The following is an 8,736-nucleotide window of genomic DNA, read 5'->3' on the forward strand; positions in this document are numbered from 1 at the left end:
TAACACCCACCAGCTCTGCGATATCGTCCTGGAGGAGTGGAAGAAGACACCAGTGGCAACCTGTGAAGCTCTGGGGAACTCTATGCCCAGGAGGGTTAAGGCAAGGCTGGAAAAGAAGGGTGGCCACACAAAATATTTTGTGACTGAAATTGAACAATTCTATGAAGACCTACAACACCTTCTAGAACTGACACCAAAGAAAGATGTTCTTCTCATTCTAGGGGACTGGAATGTTAAGTAGGGAGCCAAGAGATAAAAGGAACAACAGGGAAGTTTGGCCTTGGAGTTCAGAACGAAGCAGGACAAAGGCTAATAGAGTTTTGTGAAGAGAACAAGCTGGTCATCAAAAACACACTTTTCCAACAACACAAGAGGCGACTCTACACATGGAAATCACCAGATGGGCAATACCGAAATGAGATCGGTTATGTTCTCTGCAGCCAAAGATGGAGAAGCTCCATACAGTCAGCAAAAACAAGACCTGGAGCTGATTGTGGCTCTGATCATCAGCTTCTCATGGCAAAATTCAAGCTTAAACTGAAGAGAGTAGGAAAAACCACTGGGCTAGTCAGGTATAATCTAAACCACATCCCTTATGAATACACAGTGGAAGTGAAGAACAGATTTGAGGAACTCAATTTGGTGGACAGAGTGCCTGAAGAACTATGGATGGAGGCAAGTAACACTGTACAGGAGGCAGCAACAAAAACCATCCCAAAGAAAAGGAAACGCAAGAAAGCAAAGTGGCTGTCCAACGAGGCCTTAGAAATAGCAGAGAGGAGAAGGGAAACAAAATGCAAGGGAGATAGGGAAAGTTACAGAAAATTGAATGCAGACTTCCAAAGAATAGCAAGGAGAGACAAGAGGGCCTTCTTAAATGAACAATGCAAAGAAATAGAGGAAAATAACAGAAAAGGAAAAACCAGAGATCTGTTCAGGAAAATTGGAGATATTAGAGGAACATTTTGCGCAAAGATGAACATGATAAAAAACAAAAATGGGAGGGACCTAACAGAAGCAGAAGACGTCAAGAAGAGGTGGCAAGAATACACAGAGGAATTATATCAGAAAGATTTGGATATCCCGGACAACCCAGACAATGTAGTTGCTGACCTTGAGCCAGACATCCTGGAGAGTGAAGTCAGGTGGGCCTTAGAAAGCCTGGCTAACAACAAGGCCAGTGGAGGTGATGACATTCCAGTTGAACTACTTAAAATCTTAAAAGATGATGCTGTTAAAGTGCTACATTCAATATGCCAGCAAGTTTGGAAAACTCAACAGTGGCCAGAGGATTGGAAAAGATCAGTCTACATCCCAATCCCAAAGAAAGGCAGTGTGAAAACACCGCCCATATCTCCAAGGAGACGTTCGCGGGGTTCCGGAGAATGGGATGGATCCGAAAGACAGACAAACCACAATACTGCTGAGTAGAGCCCAGGGGATCTCAGCCGGGTCTTGTCTATTCCTTCTTCTCCAAAAGCCACACTCCTTTAATAAGCCAAATAGCCAACACAGACATAACCATGAGATATACTCAGATTAATCTGGGCTCTAGAAATCTTTGGTAGCGAACATATAAGGCCAATTAATATTCCTCAGCTAGTCTGAACAAGAAACAATGCTTCTAGATAGAAATCAGTCATTACTGTTTTATTAATAAAAGTTGTTAAAGTAAAGAAACCAAATATTTAGTTGGTACATTTTCAATACAAGGCACAGATAATTCCTCCCCCACTCCAGCTAGAAAAATAAAGAAATGAAACTATGCTAACTAATATAAAGGGTAACAGTCCATCTCACGTGTCCTGGGTTCACAAGCTGTTGTAGATGCAATCCAGGTGTTTCCCCTCAGTCCATGGCAGAGGAAACTATTTGTAATCCATGATGGAACACACACTACTTTCTCTCCTCCATCGCTTCTTCCTCCCAGAGTACACAAGGGCCAGAAACTTCTGGACAGGTCACGCCCCATATTCCCATGAGAGCTACAGAAATGCTTTGGCTACCAGGAATGTTTCTCCTTAGCAGCTAGATAAAAGATAGCCACGGTGGCTCATCTCAGAAACTACACAGAAATCCTAATTTAAAATTGATTCTATTGAGACAGGCTTACCCATAAAAACACATCTCATCACAGGCAGTGCCAAAGAATACTCCAACTACCGTACAATTGCACTCATTTCACACACTAGCAAGGTTATGCTCAAAATCCTCCAAGGTATGCTTCATCAGTATGTGGACCGAGAACTCCCAGAAGTACAAGCTGGATTCCGAAGGGGCAGAGGAACTAGAGACCAAATTGCTAACATGCGCTGGATTATGGAGAACGCCAGAGAGTTCCAGAAAAACCTCTACTTCTGCTTCATTGACTATGCAAAAGCCTTTGACTGTGTGGACCACAGCAAACTATGGCAAGTCCTTAAAGAAATGGGAGTGCCTGACCACCTTATCTATCTCCTGAGAAACCTATATGTGGGACAGGAAGCAAAAGTTAGAACTGGATATGGAACAACTGATTGGTTCAAAATTGGGAAAGGAGTACGACAAGGCTGTATATTGTTCCCCAGCTTATTTAACTTATATGCAGAATATATCATGCGGAAGGCTGGACTGGAGGAATCCCAAACCGGAATTAAGATTGCCAGAAGAAATATCAACAACCTCTGATAAGCAGATGATACCACTCTGATGGCAGAAAGTGAGGAGGAATTAAAGAACCTTGTAATGAGGGTGAAAGAGGAGAGTGCAAAAAATGGCCTGAAACTCAACATTAAAAAAAACTAAGATCATGGCCACTGGTTCCATTACCTCCTGGGAAATAGAAGGGGAAGACATGGAGGCAGTGACAAATTTTATTTTCTTGGGCTCCATGATCACTGCTAAGGGATGTGGTGGCGCTGCGGGCTAAACTGCAGAAGCCTATGCTGCAGGGTCAGAAGACCAGCAGTCATAAGATCGAATCCACGCAATGGAGTGAGCTCCCGTCGCTTGTCCCAGCTCCCACCAACCTAACGGTTCAAAAGCATGCAAATACAAGTAGATAAATAGGGACCACTTCGGTGGGAAGGTAACAGCGTTCCGTGTCTAAGGCGCACTGGCCATGTGACCACGGAAAGATTGTCTTCGGACAAACGCTGGTTCTATGGCTTGGAAACGGGGATGAGCACCGCCCCCTAGAGTCGAACACGACTGGACAAAAATTGTCAAGGGGAACCTTTACCTTTACCTTTATGATCACTGCAGATGGAGACAGCAGCCCCGAAATTAAAAGACGCCTGCTTCTTGGGAGGAAAGCGATGACAAACCTTGACAGCATCTTAAAAAGCAGAGACATCACCTTGCCAACAAAAGTCCGAATAGTCAAAGCTATGGTTTTTCCTGTCGTGATGTATGGAAGTGAGAGCTGGACCATAAAGAAAGCAGACCGCCGAAGAATTGATGCCTTTGAATTGTGGTGCTGGAGGAGGGTCTTGAGAGTCCCCTGGACTGCAAGGAGAACAAATCTATCCATTGTGATGGAAATCAACCCTGAGTGCTCACTGGAAGGACAGATCCTGAAGCTGAGGCTCCAGTACTTTGGCCATCTCATTAGAAGAGAAGACTCCTTGGAAAAGACCTTGATGTTAGGAAAGTGTGATGGCAAGAGGAGAAGGGGACGACAGAGGATGAGATGGCTGGACAGTGTCTGCGAAGCAACTAACATGAATTTGACACAACTCCGGGAGGCAGTGGAAGATAGGAGGGCCTGGCGTGCTCTGGTCCATGGGGTCACGAAGAGTCGGACACAACTAAACGACTAAACGACGAACAACACAAAATATTGACACTTTGTGCCCTGTTTGGACATGGTCACTTAGGGGTGTGCTCACTTTTGTTGTCAGCGGCTTAGACATGAATGGCTGTGTGTTGCGTTACTTTGAGGGGACAGCACATTGACAATGTTATACAAGCTGTATACTCACTGTTTTACCTTGTAGCCGAGTGCCATTTCTTCAGTGTTGTCGCATGAAAAGATAGACTAAAATATTTATGAAACGTGAGGGCGTATCATCCCTTTTGTGATATACTGTATGTCCAAAATACATCTTCCTCCGCTGAAATACTGGAGGATGATCTTGGTTCTCCCACTGAGAGCCTCCAAGCAAAAAAAGATAAAAAGAGTGTTCTATCAGCCACCCAATCCAGAAGATGATGTAGTAGATGAAATCGTAGAAAGCAAAATGCAAGCATTTCAAAGAGACGCAATGTAGTCGTTAGTGATGGGAGTGTTTGATAATCCTGATATCGGTTGGGAGGCCAATTCTGCCAAGGCTGGCCCTTCCAAGAAATTACTGGCTTTGTGTGGCTGATCATTTTCCTCTGCAAAAGGCGGAGAGAGAAACTAGAGAACCAAACAATTCCAACAAGAAAGAAAAGGTGGGGCTTCACAAAAAGCTTGGGGAGGGGCTAAAAACAAAAAAGGACACGTATAGGAGGTGGAAAGAAGGCCGGGCCACCAAGGAGGAGGACAGACAAGGAGCCAGGAAATGCAGGTATGGCCTTCGGAGGGCAAAAGCTGAGAAGGAGCCGAGATTAGCAATAAAACATTGGTATGAGGTTAACAGATTAATAACTAAAGCACGGATCAAACCATGGAAGGCTGTATCGAAGGCCCGACTGAATGCCAGGCCGAAGGACCACATCGTGTCCAGGACGTCGGTCTCTTTGAGGAAACCACAAGGGAAACTTCTGGAAAAACACAACTTACAAACAGTATTGAAGCCCACCACAAAAATACAACAAATGTTATGGTCAGCAAAGGACAGAAGGGACCCCCTCACCACTGCAGGAGTATACCGGATACCTTGCAGTTGTGGCCAGGTATACATTGGAACCACAAAACGAAGCATCCACACCAGAATCAAAGAACATGAGAGACACTGCAGACTAAAACAACCAGAAAAATCTGCAGTAGCTGAACATGCCATAAAACAAACTGGAGATGAAATTCTATTTCAAAATACTGAAATACTGGACAACACCAGCAATCATTACGTCAGACTGCACAGGGAAGCCATTGAAATCCACAAGCATCAACAAAAATTCAACCGGAAGGAGGAATGTCTGAAACTCAACAAAACCTGGCTCCCAGCTCTCAAAAACACAGAGTGCAAAAGGTCAACGAACTCTACCCAGCCACAAGGTCAGGGGATTACTCCACACAAAAGACCAGCTAATGACACCCATCAACCACAGGGACAGATAATCTCCCCTCCTTATCAAAACAATACATCCACAACAAAACACATTAATCAACCATCTCCTGATTAGGACAATAGCCTACCTCACAAACTAGCCTTCTCACAACCACAAATACTCCATCCACTCTCAAGCCTACCCAGAGCACAGTTTGCTGTCCTCTGAAGATGCCGGCCACAGAGACCGGCGAAACGTTATGAAGAACCACTTTCAGAACACGGCCAAGAAGCCCGAAAAACCCACAACAACCTTAGGAAAGTTTGTTTCCCCTTATTCATTCATTCATTCATTCATTCATTCATTCATTCATTCATTCATTCATTCATTCATTCATTCATTCATTCATTCATTCATATAACAAGCAGGTGGCTATCACCTTGGAACATGTCTGTCTTCGGAACATACCAACCGAACCATTTTTTTACAACCTGCCAAAGGCAGGCCCCAGCCGTGTACTTGGGCTGAAACAGCATCGTGTTGGCTTTTTGTTGTCACTCTTTTTAAACACCTTTTTTTTGGGGGGGGGAGGGGGAGGGGGAGGAGAATTTCTTTAACACCTTTCCAGGAACAGGCTGAAGTACATGTAGCCCATTTAACATGTTTTTAAAATCATGATTTTATTTGATCATATTTGTATTTTAAACAATTGTGACAATTTTTAGCTAATACAATAAACTTGAACTTGACCATTTAACTGCTGCGGGGAGGGGGGGAGAAGAGAGGTCCTTTTCAAGCACTGGGAAGCCAGTTTTCCTTCTGCCAATGCCCTTGTGAAGGTGACCAAATTGCTACCTATGGAGGCGTGGGGGGGGGAGGGGAGTCTATCAAATAAATCACCTGATGAGCGTCCTCTGGAAGTGGCTAATCAATAATGTTTTGCTCCATCCCTTCACCGAATGGTGAATTAGGTGGCACAAACGGGACTTCACATGAACAAGGGCAGCGACAGTGTGGGGATCAGAGGAGACACCCGATTTCAAGGGCACACGTCCACGTGTAAGACACCCTCATCGATCCATCATCTGGATCAGGACCCAGAACAACCGAGAGACACTAATTTATTACCTACCTCCTTTTCACTGGGCAGGGAAGGCAACGGTGGGGAAGGCAGAGGGAAACGGGAGACGGAGCCATTTTTCTAATTCCGCCAGAAGAGCGGCCCATGGCCGCACCGCACCACGAACACAGCAGAGCGAGGGGGCAAGGACGACGGCTGGAGCGTGGCAGAAATGGCCTCTCCAGGCGGCTCTGCCGACGGACCAGGCCAGAGGGCTTCACCAAACGTCTCCGAGGCGACAACCGCCTCCAACCTTTTCTCCCGGGTCGGAGAGATCACGAGCAGTTTCTTTTTTCTGATCGTCTCGGTTTATTGGCTTTCTGGGGCCATGGGTATCGTCCGTGGCTACGGTGTGGCCCACCTGGCCATGCTACAGCTCCGAGGTGCTCTGCTGGGGAAATGAAGGTCCCAGAACAGATACCCCGAGAACTCTACAAACAATCCTCCTCGATCGAAACAAAGCCTCTTCAACCCAGCTCGGACGATGGCTGCCCGGATGCTCGCGGGACGTCTCCAGGCAAGGCGTGAACACATCACCACCACCTCAACCACACCAGTGACTCCCAGCAACTGGCGTCCACAGGCACACCGTCTCTGACACCTGGGGCCATTCACTGCTATCATAGAATCATGGGAATTATAGAAAAGTGAAGTTGGAAGATGCCTCCGAGGCCATCAAGTCCAACCCCCTGCTCAAGGCAGGAATACCATCCAAGCATCTCTGCCAGGGGATTATCTTAAGTTTTTCTTGAATGCCCCCAGTGTTGGAGCGCTCAACGCCTCCCAAGGTAACTGGTTTCACTGTCGTACTGCTCTGTGACCATGAAGAGCCACAGCCCTACGTTGTGCCGCAGGATCCAGTGGTGCCATTATGAGGTATCACAAGTTAAAAGCCTTTAACTTTACATGCTGGTACCCACCCACAAAAAGGGCTAATACCACAGGAGAGGAATTTGAGATATCCGTGATGCTCCTGCCGATGGCTGACAAGTAGAAGCCGATCCAGCACATTCAGGAAGTGTCAGGAGAGAAGCTTAGCGCCTGAGACTGTTCCTGAAGAGGGCTGGTCTGGCCACGGTGACACATGCCTGAATTACATCCCGGCTGGATTACTGTAATCTGCTCTACCTGGGGCTACCTCTGCGAAGTGTCACGAGACTTCAGCGGGGCCAAAAAACTGCAACCAGTTGCAGGAGTTACACTGTCGCAGCAGCTCTACTGGCTGCCGATCTGTTTCCAGGCACAATTTTAAATGTGGTTTTGACCTCTAAATCCCTAGGTGGTCCTTGGTTCAAGCTATCTCAAAGACCGCCTCTCCCATTATGAGCTAGCTCGGGTGTTAAGATGATAGAAATCACAATCAAGTTAAAGGAAGCCAGATTTCGGTGGACTATCAGGAAAAACATCCTAACTGTTAGGGCAGTGTGACAATGGGACCAGTGACCTCGGGAGTTGGTGAGCGCTCTGACGCTGGAGGCCTTCAAGAAAAACATGGATCATCACCAGACAGAGATGCTTTGTTAGTATTCCTGCCTTGAGCAGGGGGTTGGACTTGAGGGCCTTGGAGGCCCTTCCAATATCACTTTTCTATGAATCTCTGATTTGGTGGGGATATAGGAAAGGATCTTCTCTGTGGCTGCTCCCAGAGACTCTGGAACTCCCTCCCACTGGAGGCCAGGCTTGGCCCCCATCTTGGTTGTCCTTTTGCAAGCAGGCGAGGAAAGACCTTTCTCTTCAGGCAAAGATTCCCTCAATGACCGGCCACCTGAGCCCGATCTTTTGAGATGGACAGTTATGTTTCATTGCTCTAACTGGGTTTTTAGTATTACTTTTGTTTACCATTTCTAAGAAGGGTGTTTTGTTGTTTCTCTTTCATATTTCTATATTTAGGGTTTTTAGCTTCAAATATTCTGTTTTAATGCTGTACGTCACCTTTGCATATTCATTGTTTTGTTTTTAAATACTGTCTTTAAATGCCCAAAGTAGTCTTCACTCCTTTTCTAAGGTGAAAGGTGGGATAAGCATATTTTAAATAAATTTAATAAATAAATTTGATGAGGCTGGAGTGCATACAAATAGCAGTGTCCTCCGTCCAATATAAGGGTCTAGTATCCAGATATCCTAACGGCTATGAGTAATCCAAGGTTGATCAGGTCCAGAGGTGGTTGTTTTGCCTTCCTGCTTTAATGGTGACAGAGAAATTCTTCCAGATCTTTTGTTAAATAAGGTTGTGCCAGGGAAAGAAAACCTTCATCCTTTGCATCCTTTCCCCCCTAAAAAATCCTGTGTTGTAATACTTTCCTTGGCACTTAAATCAGTGGGAATGTGGTGAGTAAACAAATGCCTCTTGGAGCCACCCTCAGCCACAGGACTTCGGGCATGAGGTGGGCTCACGCCCTCCACCGTTGAAGCTGGTGACAGAAAGGGCAGGTCCTTTGGCC

The 8,736-nt window shown here is 45.9% G+C and overlaps 1 protein-coding gene across 1 annotated transcript in view; it reads right to left on the reverse strand.

Moving 5' to 3' along the window:
• LOC144583991 (uncharacterized) overlaps positions 1-6,904 on the reverse strand; it is a 484,560-nt gene extending 477,656 nt beyond the window's left edge. The window contains exon 1 of the mRNA XM_078378901.1: positions 6,726-6,904. The gene's annotated coding sequence lies outside the window, so the exon portion shown is untranslated. The remainder of the gene's footprint in view (positions 1-6,725) is intronic.
• Positions 6,905-8,736: the final 1,832 nt, after the last annotated feature.

This window comes from Pogona vitticeps, chromosome 7 (genome assembly GCF_051106095.1).
Source record: "Pogona vitticeps strain Pit_001003342236 chromosome 7, PviZW2.1, whole genome shotgun sequence".
NCBI classification, from domain to species: domain Eukaryota; kingdom Metazoa; phylum Chordata; class Lepidosauria; order Squamata; family Agamidae; genus Pogona; species Pogona vitticeps.